We start from the raw sequence: 14166 nt of genomic DNA on the forward strand, positions 1-14166 counted from the left end.
GTAACAAGTCCCCTAAAGATGCAACTAATGTTAGTTAACTCTGAAGATTATGTTTTCAACAGAACCTCTGGTGAACAGATGCTTACCACTTTGCCGTTTGTTTCAAGTCACAGGTATTATGGATTTTTTCCATGTGTTGATTCTCCTACTAGTTTCGTCATTCCAAGATCCGTTCTTTCCGCCTTCACTACCATTGAAGTCTTCACTGTAATCCTAGCACGGAGCCCTCAGATGGTGCTACCATCCGGCCCAGGTCAGCCCCGGTATTTTTACGAGGCTGTTATTTCTCCTTATTTATTTATTTATTTTCAACAAATGCTAACACTAATGAAAATTGTTACTAGTAGTAATACTGCTTGTAATACTAATATTTAGAAATTTCTACTCTGATAACAAACAATCACTATTTCTCTTTGTTGTAGTCTGAGATGGACACACATACACACATTCAATTTAGGGCTATTGAAATGTATGTAGTTTCTCTCTACGTTTCGTTTCAGATCGGCCACCCAGTCGTGTCCAGCAATATTTCGCTGGCTTAAGATAGCTTAGCGACGCATGAGAGCGTATCACTTATATTTCACTGATTACTCTCGGTCTTCTTACGTACATTTGCTACCACCTCCCTCATAGTAGGACTGTGGTTATTGCTCCAGTCAGTAGCTACCGTCCTCAGTGTCAGCGTCTTTAGTGGCTTCCGTGATATGAATGCGGAGTCTAAAACCTCTCTTTTCAAATAATTTTAAAACGGAACAAAACCACATTTGGAAGCAAGATTATGAAAGCGGTAGATTACTTATAGAAATGAAGTCATTTGTCTCTGAATCACAGGTTGATCTGCAGCCTGTACCAATAATGAAAGGAGAGACTCACAAAAATAGGTTCTTTCATGAAATGCAGTATTCGTTGCTCAGTACCCTTATCCCATTCAGATGAAGTGCATTTCTTGTATTGTAGTGGTAAACAGGACGAACACCAATTCTGAGTAACTGATACGTCAATTTTCGTGATTTAAGGGCTCATTACTGCTGCTATTAGCACACTAGTTGATTTTCCTAGGCAACATTTGACGCTCAGCATTTCATTGTTTAGTGACACACGGGGTGAAGCGAAATTCGCGCACTCGGGCTTCGCAGCGCGACTCCTCACACGCCAGCGATAAAAGAAAATGTCTCTCCCAAAATTTCGTTTGGCGAGTACATCCGACAGAAAAAGGACGTTAAAGAATGGCAATCTAGCAACAATATAACCACATGTACGGTAACTACCTCTGTCAGCAAATGCTCATCGTGTTCTACAGTTGGGGCTGTGGATAGAGCTTCGAGTTAGCCTGGGTAGGGGTGCACTATTTTTATTTGCTAATTTCATTCTGGTGTTTCATACTGTAATATACAGCGTTTCTTAGGTCACATATATCCCAAATTTACAACTTTTGTAACCCTGAACATAACAAATACGTGGTTAGACAAATAAGAAATCGATAGTTGAAGCAAATGTCCTGTCATAGGTCAAAATAACTACAAAAAACAATATAAATTTCGGGATGCTTAAGATGATAGCACAGTACAATAACACAACATCTACTTGCCATTTATACTAGATGTAATAAGAGCGGTCAAATCTGCAAATTAGCAACCAGTGACAATAAAATGCCCATATTAATGACCACATGACCTTCAAAACAGAATACGTTGTCCCCAGAACAACAGATGATCTAAGCGACCTCCCTCCACGTCCAAACATTGCGCAACTTGCTGGATCATACAGCTCTGGACCCTTCACAGCAAAGCTGCATCCACAGTAACAAGAGCAGCATGAACACGCACTACCAATTCGTCCATATTCGTCGGCAGGGTAGAGTACACGTACTCCTTCGGGTGTCCCCACAAGAAGAAATCCAGGGCATTTAGGTCATGTGAACACGGTGGCCATACAACTGGACCTCCACGTCCAAGCCATATCCCTGTCCCAGTACTGTCGCACATTAGTTCCACAGTGTGGAGGTGCACCATCATGCTGCAACCATATCCTCTGCCGAACGTGGTTCAAAATGGCTCTGAGCACTATGGGACTTAACATCTATGGTCATCAGTCCCCTAGAACTTAGAACTACTTAAACCTAACTAACCTATGGACATCACACAACACCCAGTCATCACGAGGCAGAGAAAATCCCTGACCCCGCCGGGAAGCCGAACATGTAGTGGAACATCTTCCCCTCACGAGTGAATGCTGCTTCATCCAACCATATTACGGTGTTCACGAAGCCATCGTTGGCTTCCTGTTGTTCTTGGAACCATTCACAGAATTACATCCACTGATGACGATCTGCAGAATGCAGGTGTTGCGTGAAAGCATAACGATAGGGGTGTAGCCCATGCTCGTGCAGCACGTTAACTACTGTGCGTTGCGAGACACGCAGCTTCCTTGCTACGCACCGAGCGAGGTGGTGCAGTGGTTAGCACACAGGACTCGCATTCGGGAGGACGGCGGTTCAATCCCGCGCCCGGCCATCCTGATTTAGGTTTCCCGTGATTTCCCTAAATCGCTCCAGGCAAATGCCAGGATGGTTCCTTTGAATGGGCACGGCCGACTACCTTCCCTAATTTGATGAGACCGATGACCTCGCTGTTTGGTCTCTTCCCCCAAACAACCCAACACAACCCTTGCTACGCTACGTATACTTCGTTGAGATTCTTGATGTATGACCTCCAGAATAGCTTCTTCAGTAGGTGGAGTATGGCGAGCTCGTGGACGACCTCTGTCACGCGATGGTGGAAAGAGATAACCTGACTCCCGAAGGCGCAGCTCCAGACAACGAAACAAATTTTCAAGGCCCAGAAACATATCCACATATTCATTGTTTGTGTATGCCATACGTCTGCCACAATGTTTAGAGGTTTACAATAAGAAAATTCAAAACGTGTACACATGTACATTGGAGTCTGTCACGGGTGCATTACGCCGCTCGCTTCTACTCCCTGTCCGCTGTACAGCGCATAAAGTGTAAATACGCTGTCAGCCCTGCACGCTGTTCGACCTAACGCGTATTACCCATCTGACCGATAATTTTCTGTATGATTCATCCCGACACCGCTAATTGTGAAATGTTCGGTTTCGAATTACACTGTTTCCCTAAAGGTAACAGACATGATGTTTCCACAATCCCATCGATATAATAATAATGATAATAATAATACTAATAACAATAATAATAATAATGCATTGAGATACGTACTGAACAGCATGCGGTTACCGGGCTCAATGTTGGAAGGCATAATTAGTGGGACCATAGTGATAACACATACAAATAGTAACCGTGCCTTGACGTTATTAGCAAAGCGCATTGCTAATGGTACTGGTAACGTAAGGCCCTAACGAAGTGTAATGGACCTGAACGAGGCAAGAATAATAGTTGCTACTAATCTATGGGATCATTCGAGGACGGTACAAAGAAAACAGGTTTCGCATCTAGTAGATGAAGCTGATAACTTCACGCCCATGACGTAGAAAGGGCTTCTTTCAAAGCTGACCAGTCTTCCATCTCTACGATTGTAGTGTGTAAGTGCAAATGTTTTCTAGAGGATCCACTGAAATCTCAGTTGACGATTAAGATGCCTGATACCGTACCATCTTTTTATTTACCAAACAAAAAGCAAATGCATCGGCCCAGGATCGAACCATCGACCTCCTGCATGCTAACCCAAAACTCTATCAACTGCACCAACTGTACAGTAAAGCCAGTATGTGCTGACAGATGTAGTTACCATACATGTGGTAAGAGTGTTGCCAGATTGCCACTATTTAACGTCCTTTTTCTGCCGGATGTACTCGCCGTACGAAATTTTGTGAAAGACATTTTTTTTATCATTGACATGTGAGGAGTCGAGCTGCGAAGCCCGAGTGCGTGAATTTTGCTGCACCCCGTATAATTTCATCACGGATCACAGACATAGCATACAATAGGATGTCTCACAGAAACAACATCCCTCTTACATTTGTGAGCTGTTGTACTGGCTACCTTGCTACTCATGCACCATGCATTCGGGAGGATAGGGGTCAACTCCCCGTTCGACCATCCAGATTAGGGTTTTTCGTTGGTCCCCAAAATTCCTAAAATCACTCGAGTGAGTGCAGTGTAATGCCACTTCCTCGGACGAGAAATGAAAATCAAAAATTAGCTCCAAAATTCCCAAAGATTTCCCCAAAACAAGATCCATATTCCATGAAAATGAACAAGCAAACAAATTTCCAGTTAACACTATCATTTGGATATTAAGCAATAATTGAATCAGGAATCTAATACTTAGTAATTTATTAACATACGAAAGAAAGATAGGATTCCAGTAAAATCAAACTCAAAATTGAAAATCATAGCGAATCGCAAAATCATTATAATTAAAAATCGCAAAGTAGAACCAACGTTCCCAAAGAATACTCATTGTGAGTACTCTTTTGAGATTCGTGAATAATGGCTAAGGATAATTCAATCCATTATCACTACGTTACGAGAGTTAGCCGAATCAGGTCATATTTTTGAATGCTCGTATATGTAGGCGCAATTAGATTGTTTTTTCAGAATTGATTATTGCGATCTACTATGACGCAGTGAAACAATACTTTGACTTCAAATATTACGTTATTTAGAATTCAGACAGAGGACTTGCATATATTCGACAGAAGGGACTTTTAAATAGATAACCTGAAGTGAACACTATTTAGAAAGTGAACACTATTTAGGTAGTGAACACAGATAGACAATTTCATCCGCAATAACTAATGGACTATGGAACTTGGCTATAGTTACCAAGCATATAATTTATAATTCCCTCCAACACCTGGGAAAGCTTCCTCCTCACGGCTTTGTTAGAAAGTGACTAATATTCTGTAATAAACCAGCATATCGTGTCAATTCACGCATTTGTCATTCAAGTTTTACAATATTATTTATAGAGATAACGTGCTGCGATATTATTTGACTGAAGCGCTCGGCGCTTATATAGAAACTCCTTGACGTTAGGAATTAATAACACTGTTACGACTGATTATAGATTTGAGATTACAAACAGTCTATAGGGAATCTGGTGTCGCTAGAACTAATTTGAACTTAACATTAATATGTAAATAGCAACTAATAAACCATCGATTATAAATGATTTAATTACGACATTTGGAGAAGTAAATATCTCGCACAAGTCGCGAGTTCAGATCATCAATGTTCTTTTTGTAACGTCGGTACCGATACATAAGAAATAACAATCTCATGCTCTACCGCTGAGTGCTAGCCAAGACCGAAGATCCGAAGGACGTTACAGCCGGAATCGTTCATTTGAAACGTGCACGGCAGGTACCCTTCCTAGTACCTCCACAGTCCGAGCTTGTGCCCTACCTATAATGGCCCGGTCGTCAACGGGAAACTAAACATTAAAGTTCCTTCCTTCGTCACGCTACAGTACTAAGAAGACTGTCCTAAATGGAGAACGTACCGCTGCCGAAATACGGAATAATTTTCTAAATTTCTTTATATCTGCAAAATACGTTGTCAAAGAAAGAATAATAAAGATTAACGTCTCACCGACGACGAGTTCTGTCTACAAATTCGGAATATAAATGGATTGGGGAGAGAACTGTCATTCCATTTTCAAAGGATCCAGCGTGGTATTCGCCTTAAGTGGCAGTGAAATGAAGAGAAATCTAAGCCTTATAGGTCAGAATTCTCATCAGGGTAATCGGCGCAGCTGTTACATGACCATTGGTGTTTTTCTGTAACATTACAGAGAGCTGTGACTTTGGGAGATGGTACAGATATGAGATTAAATTCTAGCCATTGCATTTGTCTTACAACGAAAGAATAAACTCCTAGAAACAGTAGCACGATCTGCCCCAACTCACGCGTCACGAAAGTCCACAGCCCTGGAACATTTGTTGAGAAGGAAGAGTCACTTTTACCCACACTTATTTATAATCAAGTTCATAAAAGCCGAATTCCAGCTCGTGGAAGACTGACTGACAATTATAAGCTGAGATTAGCTCATTATATCTCATAAATTTGCTATCACCATTGAGTAACAGCACTCTTAGATCTCCACTGACTTACGGCATCCAACAGAATATTCTGGAATCTCTGTGTCAAGACACTGTTTCAGTCTCATTGCGTAATACAAAGGGACATCATCTAGCTAAAGGCTATTAAGTATGTTGTATAAAGCCCACCTGAAAATGTCTGAGTAGATGTAAGCCGAACAGTCGTGACAATGTGTTAACGTCAGCCCTGTGCGAGCCCGAAACCTTATGGAATACCCACTATGCAGGAAACTTCAAGAATAACGCATATCGAAATCTTGTATATCAGGACGAACCGAGGCATGGCCAAAGAGTAACGCTTCCGAATTTATGTGAAAACACTGAAGGTTTTTAAATAAACCAAACTTCACTAACATTATACATCTACGTTCTACATCTTTATCCTTTATTTCTACATACTTGTTTCTCAACATAGCCACCCTGGCGAAGAATACATTCTTCCCAACGAGAGACTTAATTTTTAGCACTGTCAGCGAAGAATGTTTCACTTTGTTGACGGAGACACAACCTCACCTCTGCTTGCGCGCTTCATCACTATCAAAGTGAAGTCCTCGAATGCGTTTTTTTTTTAAGTTTTGGGAATAGGATGGGCCAAGTCAGGAATGTATAGAGGATGATCAATGACTGCGAACCCTAGGAGTCGGATTGTTGCAGCGCTTGTGCGTGGTCTGGCATTCTCGTATTGTAGGAGATGGTGCTCAGGGTGAGGACGAATAATTTCTACTGTTAAAAACTCAATTGCAGCACGCTGTTCCTCACGCATCGAAGTAGTTAGGTTACACACTGTAATATTACACACTACGAACTGAGAACAAATGCAGCTGAACTGAAGGCACGCACTGCGCAATGCATTCTGAACACGATCTCTGAGGAACTCTGATGTGTTATGGAACATGCTGTTTCTAGATTTAAATTTATAGCGGAAAACGGTGGACAGCTTATTGAGCAAGTATCATGACAGTTACAAAGCAATGTTATTGTAGGTTTTATGAGGCTCTTGGCCTTAGGACAATTACAAACCCATGTCAATGCTAATTTTTATGCGAGTTTTGGTCTCAGGAAGTTTAAAACAGATTTTATTGTTTCAGTGGTTGGTTGAGAAGGATGTCACAAACCAGTGTATTCCTTCTGAGGTAAGCGGGCCTTACCAACAGGCACTGCACGTAATATTCAAAAATATGAATCTCTTTTTATTAAAACAAAATCCAACCCATTAACAATTTTTCTGGTAACACTCATTGTACCACAATCTGCTACCATGGAGGTGGGAGTGGAATTTACGACGCCAAGAAAGTATTTACCCCAAAGAAAGAGTACCGGGTGATTCGAAAAGAAAGAACAGATTGCAATTGTTTGTTATAGACAGAGATAGAAACGCATTGCGCATGTCACTGCATTCGATTAGTTGAGTAACCATCCCAAAGTTCTAACACAGCTGCTTCGTTGTTTTTGCGCAGAAAAACTGCGACTACACCACAAAAGAGATCATTTTGTGTGTTGAAACCTGCGCGAAGTCAGTCCATTGTTAAAACTAAAACGTGCATCGCGCTGTCGATTCAGCAAGAAGTCACATCTGCACAGGCAGATTTATGATTGGCATACAATATTTTTGGAAGTTGGTTGCATATGCAAGTGGAAGACATTAGTCGTCCATGCACGTCAGGTAATAAAATCGAGCGTGTCCGAGATGAGTCACACAGAGCCCGCGGGAGAACACAAGACGTTCTGCCCACCAACTTCAACTTCATCAAGTACTTCGATGCGTGTTCTGAAACGACGACTGCGTATGAAGCCTTATAAGTTGTAGTTAGTGTAGCAATTACGTCCCGGCGACTGTAACAGAGGATGCAAATTCTGTATTTTAGTTCTCCAGGATATGGCAGTGCACTCTTTTTTCCGAATGACTCATCTTTACAGACAAATCTGTCACCATAAGATAAGAATTTGTGCGCGAAAAAATCCTGGCATCGTCGTCGAAAGTGAAAGAGACTCGCCGGAACCGAATGTGTTTTGTGCCTTACATGTTGTCAAAGTTTGTCGACCTTTCTTTATTATGTAGGGAACTGAACAATGCCTGCATAATTGGTTGTTTAATCAACTTCACGAAGATTACTATTATTTCATTTTTTATGCATGACGGCGCCCTCTTCACCTTGAAGAACGAACACCACCCCACAACGCTAAACTGGAAGAGGTGGACGACGAAATTTTGTTTATTGCTTTTGGCCTCCCATGTCACCGGACCTCACACTTTACAATTTTTTTTCTGTGGGAGTACGTAACAGACAGTCTTTGTCCCACCTGCGTCAGCTACTCTCCAAGAGCTGACAAGTCGAATTGATGAATCTGTCGATGCAATAAAAAGAGACCTTGAAAGAAATGGTTATAGGTCTGTCAGTAGCTGAGAAATAACTTTTTTATGTCTTGATTGTGACTACTTTCCGACGCATGAGTCCATTTTCAAACCATCCGTACCGTAAGTGTGACAACACAGGCGATAGACTGGGTGCAAAAACTGCCCTAGCAGTGATGATAAAAAACGCCTCAGCAATTGTAAATAGACAAAATAGGACGGACATTAGATCAGTACTGTCTGTCCTATGTAGTCTTTTTACTGTTATTGAGCCGGACATAGTGCCGCTTTGATCTCCACTGCACGGGCAGGTTTTGTACATAGGCTATGGCCTGTGTTATCACACTTACGATTCGGATTATTTGGAAATGGACAGAGGTGTCCGAAACTAGTCAACATCAAGAAATAAGAAAAGAAACTTTTCAGTACAACATATGACAGGGCTACAACAATTTATTTCAATTATGAAACAAGTTGGAGACCTATTTTTGATCTGCAGCATGCTGCAAGTTCGTAAAGAGGGACCTGTCGATTCGAATGCGGAAAGATATGGACTACCGTTTCGATGTTTCTCGAGAAACACATGGTGTTCATATTGAGTGTACAACATAGTGACTGTAAGAACATAAAATTTTGAACCTCCCTCTATCCAGTGACATGCACGATGCGTTGTTTCTATCTTCCATAGTTTGTCTGTAACAAAAAAGCTGTTCTATCTGTTTGAGTGAGCACGTAGTATTTTTTTAAAGCCTGTACTGAACCAAAAGAATAAAAACCCCACAATTTATTGGCGTAAGGCTCAACAAGAACTACACGGGCCAGATTGGCAAATAATTTATAAGAACTTCTGTTAGCACAGGAAAATTGCAATCGGGAACCGACCTCTCAAACCAGGACTGGATACATACCCTGCCTGGTAAACTTGACAGTTTCACCCAATAAACTAGCCATAAGCGGTAATTATATTAATTCAATGCAGTTTCATTAAACATAGACATGAATGAAGGATATACAATAATAAAAATTTGAAAATAAAGAACTTCAGATTACACATAGAACATAGAAAGTACAAGAAATTGCAGAGATCTGTATAATTACATGCAAAAAATTGACAATAAATAAAAGAAATTCTAACGTTCAAGCCCATAATACACGCAATACTGAATTAAAGTACGAAATACGAGAGTTGTCCAGAAAGTAATTTCCGATCGGTCGCGAAATGAAAACCACAGAGGAAACCAGAAACTTTTATTTGCAACAGTTACGTACCCCTTCCACCTACTTCTCTACATAGTCGCCGCTCCAACTTCGAGTTTTGGCTTAGTGTTGTATCAAGTTTCCAATATCCTCCTCATAGAAAGCAGATGCCTGTGCAGTCGGCCAGTTATCTGCACTGGTCTGCAGCTCGTTGTCTGTGGAAAAACTTTGTCTTCATAGCCAGTGGTTCTTGTGAGCAGAGATGAGACTCAGGGGAGCCAATTACGGACCGTGTTGTAACACTTCTCATCGGAAACGCTGCAGGAGCGTCTTCGTTGCCCCTGTAGTGTGCGGCCGAGAATTGGCATGAAGAAAGAACTGCTCGACCGTTATGTTATGTGGGCTACATGACACAGGCGAAATCTCTAACCAGGCCCTCATACTTGGCGGGAGACGCTATTCCCTACGCATCTTTAAGTGCTCACTGTTCACTCAAAACTGCAAAGAGCGACGCGACACGACCGACGGGCATACTAGAGACACTTTCCAACACACGTGTGCAAAGCTTTACCGGATTTTCGCAGTGGTTTCCATTTCGCAACCGATCGGAACTTACTTGCTGGACAACCCTCGTAATAATTAGGATAACACATATTATAGGGGGGATTTATGTATATCGTACTCAGTGGCAGTGATTTGCAGCCTTACAATTTATAATGGAAACACAGCTAGAGCTAGACCACACTGCCATGACATTGAAGATGCCAAATAAGCTTGCCAACTTAAGTAAATTTAGTTTCAGTTCGTCTTATTCAAGCACACCATTCACTAGCTGTGGAACATCGAACAGCCGAAAGCGAGGCTTTTGATAGTCTTGTATCGAAATTAATTGTCTTCGGTGGCCCTATGGCGGTACAGAGGACTAAATTCGAACAGGTAATTCCTTAGGCGCAGCTGTTCTCGGTCTGACACTAGTCCAAGACTTCGGTCTACAGCGTGTCTTTTTCAAATGTAGAACACCGAGTGGCTCTCCTCCAATGGGTTAGTGTCAACATTATGTCTTGGTGTGTGCCCGTCTACACTGGTGAGCTGTGGCATGAAGACTCACAGGCACTCGATGAGTAACATAGTGAGAGTGGACTCGCACTGATAGCTCTCTAAAAGCAGGCCGTCGGGACAAGCAGCGCGCTCTATTGCGACGCCGTGGCATTCGTTGGTAGGTCACAGAAATAGATAGAGTGAAGACTTAAATCACAATGAACTGATATACGGCACACAAGTGTTTAGCTCTCTCCTTCATCTTTACAATGAGTGTGCTGTAGACCCTCGTATCTGGAGACGAGGATAGCTGTATTCACAGAGTGCTTGCCTCCTATCGCACTTTGACTGGCCTGTTAAATCACTAGTCGAAATCCGTCAGAAGTTGCGTGCAAGTATAGGAAACAGCGGCTGTAACGTAGGAAACAACATTCCCGTAATCTTATAGCTCTACAGCAGGGCCGATCAGGGCGTGCCAAGGGCAGGTGTGCGGGCCAAGGCTCGCCCTCTGATGCCATTGCTCGTTCCTTCCCTGAAGTACTCGATACAGCACTACATTGCGTTTAGTATTGAGTTGTGGCATTTTTCGGGCGGCACGGGTCACTTCAGTTCAGTATAGTCGATCTGTCAGAACTGTTTACTCTTCGCTATTTCTTCGTCGTCTGAAGGACATTCGAAGTTCCAGTCTCTGTTTGCACAAAAAGAGGTAGTCTAGTGATCTGTTGTCACAATCCTTTAAAAATGAATGAAAATGACAAAACAGATCGACGATAATCCTTAACTTATCTCATGCAACGCATAAGCGACGGGTATTGCAAAATTGCTATAAACGATATTACAGTAGCATGCAGAAATAATTTAAAATTTACTCGGCGGTGAAAAAGCAAAAACTTACAACAATCGCCGGCCGTAGTGGCCGTGCGGTTCTAGGCGCTACAGTCTGGAGCCGAGCGGCCGCTACGGTCGCAGGTTCAAATCCTGCCTCGGGCATGGATGTGTGTGATGTCCTTAGGTTAGTTTGGTTTAATTAGTTCTAAGTTCTAGGCGACTGATGACCTCAGAAGTTAAGTAGCATAGTGCTGAGAGCCATTTGAACCATTTGAACTTACAACAATCGACAAACGGGATTCATTGTTCCGTACGTCAATACGCACTTTGTGTTAAATTTTCAGGTTTGCAACACGTGAAGAAATTAGTGATAGGAATAGTAAATTTTCTGAATTTGCACGCATTATTCCACTACCAGTTGCAGCAGCTGTCGAAGAAATTGAACGAAGTGTAGGGAGATTATACATATCAATAGTAGGTGCATTGGTTACGTCAAGAGGCATACCAGGAGCGATTTTTCGATTTCAAACTTGCTACAGTTGAACACACTGAGGTAAAAAGAATGTATGAACAAAAATTAATTATGTTTTGATGGGAATGCATTTAAAAAGAAAATCGCTTTATAGAAAGGATAAATTCTGAGAAACACAGCCCAGTTCCATAAATCCACTGCCTTTGGAAAACTGCGAGGTTGTAGACTTGAAAGAATTACGAGGATAGTTTCCCAAATGTTTTGAGGACACTGCCAGTTTTACATCCGGTTTTCGAGCGGTTATCGAAACCGTTTTCCGTTTCAGCTGAAATCGCCCCTGTGCATGTGCAGATATAACAGACTGACCCGTAAGTCAGATTTAATGACAAATCCTTTTACGTTCAAACTTTCCAGGGCTTCTACATTGCATTCCTCAAGCAGATTTTCTGTATCTGTGTAACGACGTTACAAAAGTACATACAATATTTCGATTGACATATCTGTGTGAAAGACATTTTTTCGAATGTGAAACTAAGTAAGTCGCGCTTATGTGAATGCCTGAGTGTGTAAATCTATGAAATTTTCTGCATCTGTCCATATGCCGACTCCCTGGGCCAGACAAAAATTATACTACGTCTTCACTGCGCCAAAAATAATTAAATAATACTGAAATTATGTTTTGTTTATGTTCTGTGCTGTTGAGGAATTTGAAATACGAAACCAAATCGTATACCGTGCAACATTACTGCCAGCTGAATGTGTCACGTTCGCTGTTTCTCCTCTTTGCCCTCCTTGCGTTCAGACAACCTGGCGTGGAGGTTGGAGAAGTGTTCATTGACGCTGAAAGCTGTGGCACTGTTCAAGAGCTGAATTCTTGTCCAATCCTGCTCTGTTGTTGTTGTTGTTGTGGTCTTCAGTCCTGAGACTGGTTTGATGCAGCTCTCCATGCTACTCTATCCTGTGCAAGCTTCTTCATCTCCCAGTATCTACTGCAACCTACATCCTTCTGAATCTGCTTAGTGTATTCATCTCTTGGTCTCCCTCTACGATTTTTACCCTCCACACTGCCCTCCAATGCTAAATTTGTGATCCCTTGATGCCTCAAAACATGTCCTACCAACCGATCCCTTCTTCTAGTCAAGTTGTGCCACAAACTTCTCTTCTCCCCAATCCTATTCAATACCTCCTCATTAGTTACGTGATCTACCCACCTTATCTTCAGCATTCTTCTGTAGCACCACATTTCGAAAGCTTCTATTCTCTTCTTGTCCAAACTAGTTATCGTCCATGTTTCACTTCCATACATGGCTACACTCCATACAAATACTTTCAGAAACAACTTCCTGACACTTAAATCTATACTCGATGTTAACAAATTCCTCTTCTTGAGAAACGCTTTCCTTGCCATTGCCAGTCTACATTTTATATCCTCTCTACTTCGACCATCATCGGTTATTTTACTCCCTAAATAGCAAAACTCCTTTACTACTTTAAGTGTCTCATTTCCTAATCTAATTCCCTCAGCATCACCCGACTTAATTTGACTACATTCCATTATCCTCGTTTTGCTTTTGTTGATGTTGATCATCTTATATCCTCGTTTCAAGACACTGTCCATTCCGTTCAACTGCTCTTCCAAGTCCTTTGCTGTCTCTGACAGAATTACAATGTCATCGGCGAACCTCAAAGTTTTTACTTCTTCTCCATGAATTTTAATACCTACTCCGAATTTTTCTTTTGTTTCCTTTACTGCTTGCTCAATATACAGATTGAATAACATCGGGGAGAGGCTACAACCCTGTCTTACTCCTTTCCCAACCACTGCTTCCCATTCATGCCCCTCGACTCTTATAACTGCCATCTGGTTTCTGTACAAACTGTAAATAGCCTTTCGCTCCCTGTATTTTACCCCTGCCACCTTCAGAATTTGAAAGAGAGTATTCCAGTTAACATTGTCAGAAGCTTCCTCTAAGTCTACAAATGCTAGAAACGTAGGTTTGCCTTTTCTTAATCTTTCTTCTAAGATAAGTCGTAAGGTCAGTATTGCCTCACGTGTTCCAACATTTCTACGGAATCCAAACTGATCTTCCCCGAGGTCGGCTTCTACCAGTTTTTCCATTCGTCTGTAAAGAATTCGCGTTAGTATTTTGCAGCTGTGACTTATTAAACTGATAGTTCGGTAATTTTCACATCT

The 14166-nt window shown here is 41.7% G+C and overlaps 1 protein-coding gene across 1 annotated transcript in view; it reads right to left on the minus strand.

Annotated features, from left to right (window-relative positions):
- The window catches only part of LOC126176191 (solute carrier family 22 member 7-like), a 135601-nt gene that overhangs the window by 18631 nt on the left and 102804 nt on the right, over window positions 1-14166 (minus strand). The window lies entirely within an intron of this gene.

This window comes from Schistocerca cancellata, chromosome 3 (genome assembly GCF_023864275.1).
Source record: "Schistocerca cancellata isolate TAMUIC-IGC-003103 chromosome 3, iqSchCanc2.1, whole genome shotgun sequence".
Classification (NCBI taxonomy): domain Eukaryota; kingdom Metazoa; phylum Arthropoda; class Insecta; order Orthoptera; family Acrididae; genus Schistocerca; species Schistocerca cancellata.